This window comes from Dermacentor albipictus, chromosome 1 (assembly GCF_038994185.2).
Source record: "Dermacentor albipictus isolate Rhodes 1998 colony chromosome 1, USDA_Dalb.pri_finalv2, whole genome shotgun sequence".
Lineage (NCBI taxonomy): Eukaryota > Metazoa > Arthropoda > Arachnida > Ixodida > Ixodidae > Dermacentor > Dermacentor albipictus.
The window spans coordinates 313,648,576-313,666,181 of record NC_091821.1 but is presented as its reverse complement, the minus strand read 5'-3'; positions in this window follow the sequence as shown (position 1 = coordinate 313,666,181).

Sequence of the window (17,606 nt, the reverse complement as noted above, 5' to 3'; positions counted from 1 at the left end):
TTTGTGCATTCCGCACGCGCTGGAATGCAGCCGCCGCGGCCAGAATCGTACCCGCGACCACGAGCTGTAGGGGTTGGAGTACAGGCTTCGGGATGAAAACCCAAAACTTGGGAGGGATTTATTCTACATTATGTACAAGGAGGTGAGCGACAAGTAACATTCGTACAGTCATTACGGGCCGGCAGCAACTCGGACGCTGCGGCCCGCGGCAAGAAGTTCGAGAGAGGCGAATCGGGGAATCAGGGCATCCCAGAATTGCTCAGGTCTCTCTGGAAGGCTTCTTATAAACCCTTCGAGCACTGTAAGTCACGTCATGTTTGACCAATGGGAGAGTCCGCTCCGATGACGCCACTTTCAGCCAATGGTAGGCGCCCGTGTCGCGGTGTCACACCTGGCGGCTCTCTGTGGTCTTGCCTCGCAGACTGGCAATGCACTTCTAACGAGGAGAAGGGGAGGGCTGCTCATGCTCCATTGTCGGATGCCCACCTGCTAATCCCGGCGGCGCACGAACTTGTTGGCACGTGAACTTGTTGCCTTAAACTTGTTTGCTCGGCCGCTCCTCTGGAATGCGCTTTCCTGCTTCTGCATTCCTCAATTAGCTGTGCTGCAATCCGATGTGGTCTGGGGAACTCGAAGTAATCGCAGGAAACAGCTCCATATCTAACAGCTCGTCCTCGCCCCGGTTGTTCTGAATGGCCGGTGAACTCAATTCGCTGGCCATGAGGAACGCTGAAAGAAGCTGCAGGGTACTGGGGTCGAGCCTCGTTTGACAACCCTCGGGATCCTGGGCCCTGGAGAACATACGTCAAACAAACCAAACACAGCGCTGCACCACGCGTAAGCGCAGGCTCTTCACCCCTGACTCGCCAGGCTATTACTGAGTCAAAATGAACCCTGTCTTTTATTTCCCCAATTTTGACAAAACAGTTCCAACCACCCTTCCAAACAGCTATCCATTTCTCCTCGATTGCCGACAAGACCAGAGTACTATCGTTGTTGCAAAACAAAAGGGTCGTTGACGATGCAAACAACAAATGAAAACAGCCGAACATAACTTAAGTGGCCTAACTACACGAACAGCATGTTTCCAATCTATCGCAGTGGCGTACTTATCGCACGTATTCGTGCCACTGAACAATCTGGTCAACCTCACAAGTACGTAATCACAAGCGCACTAGCCTTGTGGTCACTAAACAAAACGCGTACTTGCGTTGTAGGCAAACTTTTCATATACGCTTACTCACGTTTCTTCCCTGTAAGTCCTACAGGACACGTGACGTAAACGAACAATTAAACTTGCGGGACTTACACACTCCGCAGAACCCTTAAACTAATGCGTCTTTTAATAACTCGGTCCACGCGTACTTATAATAGAAGTCAGAATACGGCTGCCCTCAACACACACGAGCAACCCAGTCATAAATCTGCTTCCTTCCGTCCACACAGGACACGCGCTAATGGAACTAAGAACGCTCCTCAGTGCAAATCATGCACTCACTGAAAACCTACGCGCTTAACCTTAGAAAATTCAACACAGTTAAAAAGAAAGAAGGTTAACTAAAACACACGCGCGTTACGATAGGCCTCTCAACAATAACCTTGACCCTCAGGTTACTCACACACACAAAAAAAAGCCTATCTACTTATTAATGAGCATCTCGCGAGACTACAGGTTTACATAAAACGCATCTTTCAAATTTCGGAGCTTCTCAAACGAAAACAAACAAAGCTCAAACCTTACACAGTGAAAGAAATCCTAGTCTCCAATCGCGAAAAACTTTCCGATGCTCAAAATAAAAAAAACAAGACACTCCATTTCTACGGAAGGGCTCTTCGCCTCCCTTTCCAAACGCTGATGTCTGACTCATACTCTGAGCCGTCCTCGCGGTGGTCGCGGCTTGAAAGCTACTCTGGCTGCCGAGAGACAACAAAAGGGCTGACTAACTATCAGCTCCCCCAAGACGTTACGGTCTCCTGCCAATTTGCGTCCTCGCGCCCCGCTTTCAACACAAACTCGATTGACCGCGTCGCTACTCCCCACCTGGTCTCGTCCTGCCACCTTGCGTTTCTTCGAACTGCACGCTGAGCTGTGAAAAGAACTACGGAACGACGGGGAGCTTAACTGCCTCGTGCCCTTTGTCCGCGTCCGTGCAGAACATTCTTCGCGGTCCCCCTTTGACCGGTGGCTTGAACGTTTCCGATGCGTCAACATCGTCCGAGACGACCGCATCTTTTTCCTCGCGCCCTGCCCATTTGGGTTTCTCGCCATCTTTGGCGACGCTACATTAATTACCGACTTCCGGTCTTTACCGCGCTTCTTTTTACAGCGCTTTCTCTTTGCACTCGCCTTTATGTCGCCTTCTCGTGCCTCGTGCTGGCCGGTACACATTTCGTCGGCCCGGATCGGTCTCTTACCCGCACAGTCTGAGTGATTTCCATTTAAATCAACCCTCTCTCTGCCTCGACTGGCGGACAGCTCAACCGACTCTGGAACAATGCAGCAGGCTTTACTCGAGTTAGACAACTCGCACTCTTGCGAACTGCCCTCTGCTACATTGCCCAGCTCACGCTGTGCATCGACACACAGTCCGTCGGTATCGATCGCTGTCTCACGCGCACAGTCCGAATGATTATTAACTGAATCATCCCTATCTAGGCTATCTAGACTGGCGGAGAGCCGCACCGATCCCTGAACAATGCAGTTGTTCTCTCGTGAGCTACGGAGCTCGCCACCCCGAGAGCTATTCTCAACTGCATCGTCCAGCTCGCACTTCACTTCTGCACGCAGATCTGGCTCTACATGGGTGCTCGCTTCTGTCGGGTCAGCAGTACCCTTTCCTTCGCTAGCAACTTCGCTAACATTACCAGCGACGCACACGCGCGGTAACTGTGCCAATTTGTTCGCAGCTGGCCTAGCTGTCTCTACAGTCATCTGTTGGCACAGCACCTCGTCGCTCTCCTTGCGGCCTTTAACGGCCTCTGTTGCCACTAAGGCATCGTTAGCAGCTAGCTTTTTCCCTTCACTTATCAATCGGCAGCCAATCTCACAGGCACTAATCTTTTCCTCGGCTTTTGGCGAAACTCTGCTAGAGACTTCCTCATCCTTTCGCTCTCTACTACCTGCAGAATTCTCAGACAGCCGTTGTCTCTGTGCCAATAACTGATCACAATACTGTATCTCTTTGATCAGTGCTGCCTTCTCTCTCTCATACTTTTGCTCACGCTCAAGCTTACGTTGATTCTCACGTTCGTGAAGCTCACACCTAAGAGTAAGTTCTTGAAGCTTATGCTTCCGTTCATTCTCGCGTTCTTCACGCCTACGCTTACTCCTAAGTTCACGACGCTGTCGCAAACGTACACGACGCACACGCTCCCGTGGCTCCTGTATCACCTCCCAAGCAAGCGCAATGCTTTTGTCATCATTGCCACTATCATTAATCGCCTTTATGATAGCTGGCCTTTCCATCCGTTCGTCCGCCTCAACTCCCAAATCGTCGCACACCAACAAGTCTAACCTCGTCAACCTTCTAAGATCCATGGCAGCTGCCCCGACAGGTGGTTAAAACTGTTTTCCTTAATTAATTTGTGCAAATACACAGTGCATCAAACTCCCGATTCCCAGAACTATCAAAATTGAACACACAACCTTTGAGTCTGGCGAATCATAAGGAAAAAAACCACGCGCTCACTTACGGTTACAGCACCCTGCCATCCGGTTCATTCGTCCGCTGTTGCCGGTTCCTCCGGACTCCCTGGGTCGAAGGCTCGCTCCTTCTTCGCTACTCCCAGTTTCTTCGGACCTCTTTCGACGAAGGCTCTCTCTTCGTCGCTCTTCCCGGTTCCTTAGGATCTCTCTTGACGAAGGTTTATCCGTAGCGCTGCCACCAGCTGATGCATTCGGAGGCGATCCTACCGCTGCCAACCAGATGTAGGGGTTGGAGGACGGACTTCGCGGATGAAAACCCAAAACTTGGGAGGGATTTATTCTACATTATGTACAAGGAGGTGAGCGACAAGTAACATTCGTACATTCATTACGGGCCGGCAGCAACTCGGACGCTGCGGCCCGCGGCAAGAAGTTCGAGAGAGGCGAATCGGGGAATCAGGGCATCCCAGAATTGCTCAGGTCTCTCTGGAAGGCTTCTTATAAACCCTTCGAGCACTGTAAGTCACGTCATGTTTGACCAATGGGAGAGTCCGCTCCGATGACGCCACTTTCAGCCAATGGTAGGCGCCCGTGTCGCGGTGTCACACCTGGCGGCTCTCTGTGGTCTTGCCTCGCAGACTGGCAATGCACTTCTAACGAGGAGAAGGGGAGGGCTGCTCATGCTCCATTGTCGGATGCCCACCTGCTAATCCCGGCGGCGCACGAACTTGTTGGCACGTGAACTTGTTGCCTTAAACTTGTTTGCTCGGCCGCTCCTCTGGAATGCGCTTTCCTGCTTCTGCATTTCTCAATTAGCTGTGCTGCAATCCGATGTGGTCTGGGGAACTCGAAGTAATCGCAGGAAACAGCTCCATATCTAACAGAGCTCAGCAGCGCAACGCCGTAGCCATTGGGCTACCGCGACGAGTAAACGGAATATCACCTACCCACATCTGCTGTCTAACCAAACAACCACTAGATTAAAAGAAAACAAAAGGAAAATCATCACTAAACTAGAGTTACTGTATAGGAACTCTTTACACTAAACTATCCAGAGAATCCACTGATCGCCCATTTCAACAGTAATCAGAAAGCCACCGCCCGCCCCGTCCCGTACGACCGGGCTGTTCAGTTTAAAAGAATACATGCTCCGAGTATAGTGACGAGTTGACTCGAAACTACGTATAACGAACTGCGAAAAGTACTCGCGGAACCGAAGTACCTGGCAGAAATAATTGGTGACGCATGGAAGCGCGCTAACAGTCTCGATCGCAGGCAGCTCCAACATATTGGAAGTCCGCGCCGAGCACACAAAAAAATAAGGAAGAAGAAGAAGCGCCGAGCAGTGCAGACGTGAAAGCATCGGCTCCGTTTTTTTCCATGCTCCACTCGCTAATTTTGAGGGTACAACGAGAAGAAGCATATCACTGTATCCGCGAAGCTACGGCGAATCGACCGACGTCAAGATTCGAGGTGGGGCTTGTATTTTCACCATTTTACGGGACTTTTTCTGCTCTTGCACGCCGAGTTAAGCTTAGCGGAGCTAAGCTTAGTACGGAGTAGGGCCTTTGTTGGGCCTAGTAAGCCCACCTGCCCGCAGTCATGGCGGATACAAACATGGAAAATTAAAATTTTGTTGGAAATGAAGGAAACAATGCTCAGGACGACTTCGGTTGGCAAGTAGTAGCTGGCCGAAGATCACGAGCTACCGCAAAGGCTGTGTATAAGGGGAGCACATTGCCACATAATCAGCGAGAGCATAGGGTCAAGAAAACCGCCGTCGGTGGAACGGTTACAAATCGGGTTATCAAAGCTTCGAGGATGCCTCAACTGCCTGAGGAGCACAGAAAGATCACTATACGACCTCGAGGAAGACTCAATTTGAACAAGCTGAGCACCGCCACGATTGGTTCCGCAGTCATCGAGGCATCAGGCCTAACGGAAGAGGAGACCCGTGTAGATGTTTTCTGCCCAAACGTCACTCGAAATATCATCGTAGTCAGCACATCTAAGCCCGAACATGCGGCAAGGTACGTTAGAATCAAGTCCTTCAAGATTATGGAAGTGGAATACGAGGTAAATGCATACGAAGCAACACCACATGCCACTTGCAAAGGTGTCATCCGAAGAGTGGACAATTGACACTCGCAAGCTATGAAATATCGTGCATGACTTGAACCCGCTTGCGCTGGCTGCCAAGCGCATCAAGACGTCGGGATCGGTCGTTGTACTTTTCGATGAACTTTGTCATGAGCTTTCGATGAATTTTGTCAGATATGGATCCGCACTAGTGAGATGCTACCTTTAGAGGAAGCAATTCGACGTCTGCTTCACCTGCGGAAGTGTCGGGCATTGCTCTGATGTGTGTCCAACACCTGACTTTGTTCAGTGCAGGAGATGTGGAACTCACAACCCAGGAGATGAACATGTTCGTGTGCCTAAGTGTAAATTTTGTGAAGGCGATCATTTGGCTTACCGGTGACAAGTTTTGCAAGCAAAGATTTCAAATCCCTTACGTCGTACGACTCCGTTGAAGAGAGCGCAACAGGACTCGGTCGTCAACAAGAGCGCAGTCGGAGGCGCAACAGTTGGCGCCCAGCCATCGTCCCGAGGACAGGGAGCACTCACGCTCTAGAAGTCGCACCAGATCCAGGCATGGTTCGTTATCCAGGGAGAGAAGCCGCTTCGAGTCGAGGGAAGTGCCGGTGCGCTTCGTGCAAAGACGCTGTCGATAAGAAGACGCCAGGAACCACCTGGGATGACAAAGCGAAAGGCACGGCGAGGGTTGCTGGGGACGTCTTGGCGGCTGTGGCTCATGACAATGATGCCAGAATAGATCACTTAATTAAAGAAGTAACTTCTTTAAGAAAAGCTAATGAAGAATTGACCAGGCAGGTAGTAGAACTTCGTAAAAAAGAGCAGTCGAGCCCTGCTAGAGTAGAGATATAGATAGACCTGTAAGCAAAAGCAGCGATCCAGGAGAATACAGCTCCCCTTGCCCCTAAATAGAGGGCGGTGAGCTCTGAGGATGATTCAGTCTTCTCAGCCATCAGTGAAATAAAAGAGGCAATTAAAGCGATAAGAGAGACAGTGGAAACGACCAACTTTAAAGTCGACAAATTGTGGAAATGGAGGCTAACGGCGGAGAAAAGACTTAGGAAGATTGAGGCGCGAGGGAATGAAGACGATGAGTATCTGCTATCGGAGGCGGATAGTATAATGTCGATTCCTGGATTGTCGGGGGCCATCACAAAGAGGAAAATATCGGGTAATAGAAAGGCAGCCTCACATAATAATAATGGACAGTCATCATGGATTCAACGTGTGGCAATGGAATTGTCGCTGGTTCCAACACAAGAAAGCAGCACTGCGACAGATGATCAGGTCATCTGAGGCTAGGCCAAAAGTAATTATGCTGCAGGAAACCTTAGCAGACGAAATTATGCTTACTGGGTACAAAACGATATGCAGAGACAAAAAGAAAGGGGGAGGGGGTTGGCGACCCTCATCGACAAAAAGTTGCCATACATTGAGCATGATATTCATCTTATACATTCCAGGTCTGAATTGATTCTAGTTGTGATAATACTTATACTAGGAACAGAGGCAAGGTGCAAAGCAGTTTCTGTTTGAATATTTACAGCAGTCCTTACGACATGAGACAGAGGTTTAGAGCACTCTTCAACAAGGCGTTTTCGGTTGTCAAAAACTCCCCGCTCATTATTGGAGGGAAATTTAATGCTCCCTGTCACACATGGGGATACACTTGGAATACAAAGAAGGGAGAGGAGCTATGGAGTCATGCCATGGATCTGGGGTTATGCTTGATTACTGATCCAGCCACATCTTTCATCACCGAAAGATGTGGCTGGGGAGCCATGATCTACTCAAGGGTTGCCAGCACCGGACTCAGAGCGTCCAGTACTTGAAGCGCACTTCTGGCAGACGGTGTGTGCATGTTGTTCAGCAACACGCGAATGGCATTCATAAAAGGCCGAAAAAGAGCTATCATGGACTTGGAAATTTCAGTGGAGTTCCATGCTTCGTTTTTCGAAATGCCCGTGTGGCACCGGTGAAACCGATAAAGCTTGTTTCTCCTCGGTGTCCTCTATATACGAACATGCTCACAATGCGAGCAAGTGAGCGTTGCAGGCTGTCACTCACTATCGTCACGAAAAGAAATAAAATGCAGCTTGTCCAATAAAGACGACCATCGTCGCGAAACCTCGTCTGCAAGCGGTGGAAAGCGGTTCACCTCTCCTTGGCTCCCACGTAATCCAGCCTCAAACGCTGCGCCGGCCTCCGCGAATGGGGCACCCCTGTTAGAGCCACCCTGCCCCTGTGCTCGGCTCTAACACCGAGTGCGCCCCCTGCTACTATGACCACGCCCTGCACCAAGTCCTTGTTTGTGTTGTTGAGACCACGTCAGTCTGGCGGAAAGAGCTCGCAAAAACGCGCAACACCTTGCGTGACGCACCTGTTGTCGTTTACGCGTGCCACGACGCGCGCCGCCGACGCAGACAACAAATGAAGTGGCAAACAGCCACGTTCACACAATGGCCGCCGGCGCAACGGGACACCGCTGGGGGTGCGGCACGCCGTGGGAACGTGCCCGGCTCCACAATGGGACAGAACGAGAAAAGAACCTGTCTGCGTCGGAACCGTTCTCTGTCACCGAAAATGGGGAAAAGAAGTGAAATAAAAAAGACAGAGGGGTGGGGAGTGTTTGTGCGCCTAAGAGATCTCGCTGCTTCCGCTCGACAATGGGAGGCCACGTCTGCGAAAAACCGAATAACCGTTAAAGCCGCTGTTCTGGGTAAAGATCCACTGATCTGCAGCGGCAGACAGGCGCGGCGTTTCATCGCGTTTCAGCTACCGAATCGTGTTTCACGTGCAGTGGCAGCACAAGCATATCGATATCAATATATGTTTCACACTTGTGTTGTAAAAGGGAGTTGACAAGTCATTTCAGAAAGACTTCGCAACTATGTGCTAATGGTGGCCGCCTGAAATGTTGTTGTCGCTTAGCTCGTACAAGTTTATCTAGTTCTGGTTTCTGAACAAGATGGCAAAGTGCATTGTCGCATGGAGGACACGCGATGGCTCGCATGCAGATGCAGATTGCAACGTAAATCACGAAATAACGAAATTTTGAAACTGTAAGATATAACAATATATGGTACAACGATATATATATCAGGGCACGCGTATACACAAAAGATCATCTTACGCTAGCATTGTTTGTAATATATATATATATATATATATATATATATATATATATATATATATATATATATATATATATATATATATATATATATATATATATATATATATATATATATATATATATATATATATATATATATATATATATATATATATATATATATATATATATAGTGGTCCTGTGGATGATGTGACACTCCTTCAGAAGCGACGTTAACGACTTCAGATAGAAAAGCGCGGCCTCGATCACTAAGAAGTTCCCGAGGGGCTCCGTGATGAAGAATAAAATGGCGCAGTATGAATGATCCAACGTCTTGGGCAGTAGTAAATGGAAGTGAAGTGGTTTCTGCATAACGTGTGAGATGATCCACTGCTACTATAATCCAGCGCTTGCCAGCCCCGGTACAAGAAAGTGGACCGTAAAGGTCGACTCCGACGCGATCAAAAGGACGGGACGGACAAGGAAGCGGCTGCAAAGGTGCGGCAGTGGAAGTATATAGGGACCGACTTTCGGCGCTGGCAGTCGAGGCAGCAGCGGACGTGCTTGCGAACTAATTTGTACATGCCAGGCCAGTGATATCGGAGCGTATGTAGGTCTTTAACACGCCACCGTGTGCACATTGGGGATCAGTGTGAAACGATGCGCATAAATCAGCCCGAAGATGACGCGGTATTACGAGGAGCCATTGCCGACCCTCGGGGAGATTATTGCGACGGCATAGGAGGAGTTGGCCGCGAACAACAAAGTGATGCGCTTGCCGCCGTAGCGTCCTAGATGATGTAACAGTGGCAGGATCAGCGAGAAACTCCAAAAGCGAAGAAATACACGGGTCTTTGCTCTGCTCAGAGCGCATGTCGTCGATGGCAAGTGCTGACACGACAAAGTTGAGTGGGCAAGGACTGTGCACGTCAGGTGAAATGGGCGGGTGGAAGAGAGCGTGGGCATCGGTATGCTTGCCTCCAGAGCGGTACACGACCTGGATGTCGTACTCTTGCAAACGGAGCGCCCAGCGTGCGAGGCGGCCAGAGGGGTCTTTCAATGAGGATAGCCAGCACAGCGCATGGTGGTCCGTTACTACATCAAATTGGCGGCCGTATAAGTAAGGTATATTATAGAAATTTCGTAAGCGCCCAGAGTATGGCTAAACACTCCTTTTCTGTAACAGAGTAGTTTAGCTCAGACTTTGTCAGCGTGCGGATAGCATAAGCAACGACGTATTCCTCAAGACCACGTTTGCGTTGGGCAAGAACCGCCCCAAGGCCGACTCCACTAGCATATGTATGGACCTCAGTTGGGGCAGTGAGGTCAAAATGTCGCAAAATAGTAGGAGGCGTGAGCAGATGACGAAGGGTCGTGAACGTGTCTTCGCATGCTTTCGACCAGGCGGATAGGGCGTTGTCTCCAGTCAGCAGTTGATTCAAAGGGGCGATGATCTTAGCGAAGTTCTTCACAGAGCGGCGAAAAATAGGAGCAGAGGCCGACTAAACTGCGTAGTGTCTTCAGGTTGGTGGGTTTGGGGAACTCCGTAACTGCACGGAGTTTTGCAGGATCCGGAAGCACGCATTCTTTGGATACGACGTGGCCTAAGATGGCAAGCTTACGGGCAGCAAAGAAGCAATTTTTGTGTTAAAGGGCAACTGAACACTTTAATAAAAAGTGAATTTTCAGTGAATTATTACAATTTTTCACCCCCTGACTACGAGAATCGTTGTTTAACAGGCCAGAAATTACCTCTACTCGCTTTATTTAGCAAAAACAAGCCGCAGCGTCTGTGGGAGACGCCGCGCGTCTCTTGACGGGCTCTGATGGCGAAGACGATCGTGACGTAATCTTAGGTATCGGCGGGGTGCGTGATTTGAATAGAGCGCTCACGTGACCCCTGTATTGACGTCATCCTCGCGCCCTGTCTGTTGTCACTGCGCTTGGCGCGCGAGGGGGGGGGGGGAGGAGGAGTTTCACCGAAAATTTAAACGGCGATGGCAACGCTGCTACGTGTACAATCGAGGAAACTTCAGGAGCTGAATTATACTGTGGCAGCCTTCGAAACCACGGTAACTCTTCCAGTTCTAAAACGTTTTCAGCTTCCCTTTAAGCTGTAGGCCAGCCTTAATAAGGCAGCTTAATACCTCTCTTAGGCGTTGGAAGTGAGTCGGGAAATCAGGTGAGAAGACAACGACATCATCTAGGTAGCAAAAACACGCATGCCACATGAAACCGCGCAAGATGCTGCCGATCATACGCTCGAAAGTAGCGGGCGCATTACACAGGCCGAACGGCATGACATTAAATTCGTATAATCCATCCGGTGTGACGAAGGCGGGTTTCGAGCGGTCAGCCTCTGCCATGGGGACTTGCCAACATCCAGACCACAAATCAAATTCAAGGAGGAAAAGAACTCGGCACCTTGCAAGCAGTCAAGAGCATCGTCTATGCGCGGTAAAGGATATATACGTCTTTGCACGTAATTTTGTTAAGGCGTCTGTAATTTACGCAGAAGCGAATAGAACCATCTTTATTTTTTACGATAGAGGGCGATTGGCGATGCCTACGGCCTATGGGACGGCTGAATCACGCCACGCCGAAGCATATCGCTCACTTGTTCGTCGATGACACGGCGTTCAGAAGCAGAGACACGGTAATGACGCTGCCGGAGTGGTGCGTGCGAACCGGTGTCGATGCTGTGCGATATACTCTGGTGGTGCGGCCGAGATAATGTTGACGGCAGTCGAAGGAGGCGGTAAATTCGCGTAGCAAGCTGATAAGTTGCGCGAGTTGTGTGGTTGTCAGATCACCGGAGAATGACGGATGGAAGCACTCCAACGGCGGTTGATTGGCACTGTCGAGGGCGGCGAAGGACGTTGAATGTGCGTCGTCGGGAGCATCGCGAAGAGCATTGAAGAATCCACAGTTTGCACGTAACCGAGGCACTCTCCGCGATGCAAAGTAATCGGCAGAAAAGACACATTGACCACACACATGACACCACGGCCAGCACTGAGGGCGATTACGGCAAAGGGCAACAGAAGGGAACGGCGACGGACGAAGAAGTCACATGGCGTGAATAGCGCGGTTGGGTCACGTGCTGATGCGCAAGATGCGGAGACGACGGTGGCTGACTGAGGAGGGATATCAGTAACTTCGGCCACAAGCATTTTTGTAGACGTCACAGGACCTTGGTCCATGGCTGCATCAGAAAAGACAACTCCACCTCGGCGCGGGCACAGTCAGTGATGGCATTGTTTGACGAAAGGAAATCCCAGCCTAGGATAACATCGTGCGAGCAGGATGGCAGCATAACGAATTCAATGACATGAAGCAACTCCTCGATGACAACACGCGCAGCGCAGGCTCCAAATGGTTCGACAGGCTGTGCGCTCGCAGTACTCAAATACAATCCGGAAAGTGACGTCGTTACTTTTCCTATTCGTCGGCAAAGTCACACAGAAATTGCTGCGCCCGTATCGATCAGTGCGAATGTTTGAATTCCTTCGACGTATACCTCAATTACGTTGCAGGGGTTATTTCGAGGCCTTTGGCAAATGGAAGGGGACGCAGTTCTCGCCTCGGGCACTGCGACACTTATGGTATCTTCGACTGGTCGCCTGTACGCCCCGAAGCAGAGTCGGGTAGATCGGGCGTTTCCCGCGCTCAAAGATAGAGGACAAGCGCGGAAGCCGAACGTGCGACTCGCTCTCGGAGGAGGAAATAGCCGATGCGAAACCACGTGACTACTGCCAACATCCGATGATTCGCCTATCCAAAGCTCCCGGCGCTTCCGGAAAAACCGGCGGACGTGCCGGCGGGACGAGCGTTCGTCGAGACGCCAGCATGCAGTGGCCTAGGTTGCCAAGGTTACGGTGGACCGTCGCCAACAGCAGCGACGCGGCGCTGCGATGACGTTTCAATCTCGATGACTGCTCCGACGACAGGGCTCGGAGCGCCTCAGAGCGCTCCAAGATGGAGGAGAGCAATCGAGAAGAACCAGCCGAACGCAGGGCGCGCACCCTCTTTCAACCAGCCGAAGACAACGCCGCTCGCGAGAGCGCTCCAGAGCGCTCAGAAACGACCAGCCGAAGATAGCATTAGTTTCCCTGAGGTAGAGGGCTTGACCGGCGTCTCATCGGTGAGGTGGAGCGTGGGGATGGGGAAAGGCGAGCATCGTTGAGAACAGGGGTTTCAACCGGCAGCACAGGGGATTGTAGCTGTCGAGGGGCGTAAGTGTTGATGGGCCGGCGGTCATCAGAAATATGCAGCGTACGACGTCGACAAAAGCGGGCAACATGTCCCGGAATACCCCTATGGTAACAAATTGGGCGGTTGTCCGCGGTACGCCAAGGATTTGGCTGACGTGGTAGCAGTGGTGCAAGCGGTGAGAAGGGAATTGGGGGCGGTCGCGCAACAGCTTGGAGAGGTGGAACGTGAAGCGAAGGGCGGCCTTGCAGCGAGGTCAGCGTACGCCAGGGGCGCCGCGACGGTAGGCGGTTGAATAACAGCTGGCAGGCACTCGGCGACTGGCTCCTTGATGAGGCTCTGTAACCCCGGTGTCAATGGAGAGTGTGGTTGCGGGTTCGTAAAGGGCACCAGGGGAAGCTGCCGAGCAACTTCTTCTCGAACGAATTCCTTTATCTGGTGCATTAGAGGCGACTCGTCAACATCTAGCGTCAGACCTGAGACAGCGGCGAATTCTGAGGACGGATGTCGTGTGCTACTCGCTGCCTTCGAACTTCGTCGTAACTCTGACACAGCACAACGACGACAGAAACTGTGGTCGGGTTTCGGGCGACCAACATTTGAAAGGCGTCGTCCTCAATCCCCTTGAGGATATGCCTGATCTTGTCGGCTTCTGGCATCGTTGCGTCGACTCTGTTGCACACATTAACGACGTCTTCGATGTATCTGGTGAAATTCTCACCTGGTTGCTGGGCGCGTCCGCGCAGGCGTTGTTCGGCCTGGAGTTTGCGGACAGCAGGACGACCAAAGACTTCCGTGAAGTTGGTCTTGAACGCCGACCTTGTCGGGATGTCGGATTCGTGGTTGCGATACCACAAATGTGCAACGTTGCTCAAGTAGAAAATTACGTTGCTGAGCTTTGCTGTATCGTCCCAGTGGATTGTGTGCGCTGACTCTGTCGTACGAGGCGAGCCAGTCCTCGACGTCCTGATCACCGGTACTCGCAAAAATAGCAGGATCCCGCTGACGCTGCACGCCAGGACAGATGACAGTTGGTGCCGTGACTGCAGCTTGTTGAGCTGGATCGGCAGGCATATGCATGGTTCGAGATGGCCGGGCACGATCGCCCGGCATGGGCCGAGATGGTTGAAGGGTTCGGCTTCGAAGTTCCAGAGTTGATGGAGTCGTACCCCGCACTCTCCACCAAATGTGAAGGTTTTATTGACAGGGTACGCAAGGAGTGTGAGGTCGAACTCGGTGCAGTAGTCAAAACTCTGCGAGCAGTCAGAACCGGCCCCGTCCGTAAAGCGCTGGGGATGCGGCTGAGTGATCGGCACTTCGTTACATTTCATACGCTGGAGATATGCGCCGGGCCAACTGGCGCTGCTTCGTTACAATATATATATATATATATATATATATATATATATATATATATATATATATATATATATATATATATATATATATATAGAGAGAGAGAGAGAGAGAGAGAGAGAGTTCTGTGAGTCAAGCGTTATTTTCAGGAGCAGTATAGGTATTAGCGGCGAGAATTAGGAGTGGCGCCCTCTCGCGAGTGACGTCACGGCCAGGACGCCGCTCGCTCCGACTCGCTCGGCTGACGCGCGCGCTCGTTCCCTTCGTTTATGCTTGGGGTATGGGTGGCTCGAGCCGTACGTATTGAAGAATACGTCGGCTTCTTTCAGCTGCCATACCTTAACCACAGTTTCTTCTTCAAAAGCGTGTGAGTCGAGAAACTTTGCGGCTTGGATGTCGCAAGCTAAGTAGCGTTAAAGGGGTCTACTAGGTTTTGCAATGCATATATGCGCCGTGTCTATCGGTAAATTTTGACTAAAAAAAGAATATCTGTAAATTCAACACGCGAAGTTGTGTATAATGCTTCGCGAAACACTTAACATTCCTTTAGTATTTAGCTATGAGAGGCATTGCATTTTACGTGGAAGAAAAATTTGGTAAGTGGCGTCAACATGTTATCCGATGTTAGAAAGACACTGCCCAGCGAAGGTGTCATCATGATTCATGTGATTCCTATTACTCTGGTGTGTTGTTCTATTCAAATATGGCCATTCAATAATGCGTAAAAGAATAGTTAGGCGCGCATTTCTTATGAAAAAGTTTGCTGCTACTTTCATCCCCCTCTGAAACAGGCCTCCAAAAAACGAATTTCTCATGGCTGCTAACACGACGGCGCGTCATGTAGAGTATTTACATAGTTAATTCACAAACACCATAGTAGCAATCACCTGAGAGAAAAGTTTCGTTGTTAAGATCGAGAGCCACTCAATTGAAAGTGATGAAATGTTTCATAGTGGCCCTCAGTAGCCTTTATCGACAATATAGCACACCCCTGATCACGTAACGGCAGCAATCGACTGTCCGTATGGCGAGGCACGCTATGTTCGCGAAACCCATCAGTTCAATTAAAACCATAAAGCATTTTTTTACAGCGCCAACTGGAATGGCTAAAGTGTTCTCGAGCTACTACACCGCAGCTTAGATTGCCTACAAAAGGAAAATTCAAGCACCTTCTGTCTCACGATGTCTCGATCCAGCGTTATTTAATTATACAAACGGATAACAATTCGCTTCGTCGGTACATAAAAGAGAACCTTGCAGGCTAAATTAAGTTTGCTCCAATCCAATCGCAAACATTCATAAAGAAAGCACCACAAGCCTTGCATATACTTTCACTTGATTTCTGACCCTCCACCGGGGGAATTTCGATATCTTGAATACGTCCCATACTACTAGTCGTTGACGCTTCGACTTCTTTCTGGCTGCAGCTATGCGGTCCAGCAGGCATGCTTCACTAAAAAAATTGGGCCGAGCAGCCTGTGTCAGTTCGCCAAACAGATTCGTCATGTATATTTCTCAAGCAACAAGCACCAGTAAATTTCTCAAGTGAGTTTGATTTGATTTGATTTATTAATTTCCATTTACACACACACATGTACAGAGGAGTGGTAAATGGAGGTGGATGAGGGAAAAAAGCCGCACAGACGCGGCTTGAGGTAACCTCACTCCCTTAGGTACAATATGGCTGCATGGGGTAACACATCAAGTGCCATGTAAATTACATTTATATAGTGGCCATAAAACATTGCAGTTATACAATATATGAAAGAACAGTGAAATATTTCCACAATAACAATGCAAAACACACTACGGCATTGAAATAAATAAATGATATACACTAGGTAACATAGACAAAAAAAGAGGAACATAACATACATTATTAATCATTAACAAACGCGCTCTAAAGAGGTGAGTTGAACGTGTAGCACGGAAAAGGGAATATATATCGGTACATTCCTATTTGTACTCTGTAAATAGCTGTAAGCCTTCGTTAAGTTTACTTCAAGTTTCCGCCGCTTAAAAAAATAAACACGTGAAGAACCGCCTAATGTTGACAAGCAGGCAAAGAAGCAAGTGAGGCGAGTAGAATCTAAGCTCCAGTATTAGTTAAGTCCCCGTGCTACTGCCGAGCGTTTCTGTGAGGAAATGCAAAAATTCGATATTATACCATGAACTACTCGTCGTGAGCAAACCTGTTTTAGCGGAATAAAATCAACGTGACTGCTTTTGAAGTCATATATAGCCAGCTTTGTGACATACTTGTTGCACTGCGGCAGGTATGGTATCATAACTGGATTCCTATAGGCTATGCTTTTGCGATTGTCTATCCGCGTATGAAAAACTCGCAATGGGCTGGTCTGCGTCGCTTCGGCTGGCACTGTAGCGTTGCCTTCGAGAGCTGCATTGTTGTCTAAGAAATTAGCTCTTTGAATAAATGTTCGCAAAGGAAGACGTCGTAAAAATATATTTGAGACGACCACCATAAGTACACAAGCAGAGAGAACGAGGGCGAACAAACGAAAACACCGCAGAAAGCGCCCGGACAACGCCCGAACTGTAGCAGACGACAGGCGCGAGTCCGTGCCCTGACGTCACGCGAGCGGTGCTCGCAGCGCCGCTCGTTTTCGTTCTCGGGGCTAATAGGGTCACGAAAAGGAACCAAGGATCACCACGACGGGTATTCCAGTTCTTTCGTGACGCTCCGTTTTCTAAAACGAACATTCTGTGGAACAAAAGTTTTCAGCACAACTTTTCAGGCAGGCGTCCTGCGTAGCGTTGCAGTACCGTTAGCCAATCAAGTGAAAGAAAGGGGAAAGACGGTGTAAAAGATAAACGACCGCCACAGCCTTCAAGCTCAAGGACTGCTGTTATATCCCCTATGTGCATAGCACGTCACACAGTATAATGAAAGTAGCGGCGAAGTCTGAAGTAAAGGTAATTTTAGCGCCCCTAACAAGCTTGGTGGGTTGGAGAGTGAAAAAAGAACAAAACATAAAACAGCCCTAAGAAGCACGCTTGTCGTTTTATTGAGCGTCGCACGCAGATTGTATACGAGGTAGCGCCTCGTGTAATCGCAGTTACATCAGTCGAATGGGACGATGTATCAACGGCCGCTTACCTGAACATGCATGCGGCCTCACTTAACATTCGTCTTGATGCCCATTGCTATAGAGGTACCGC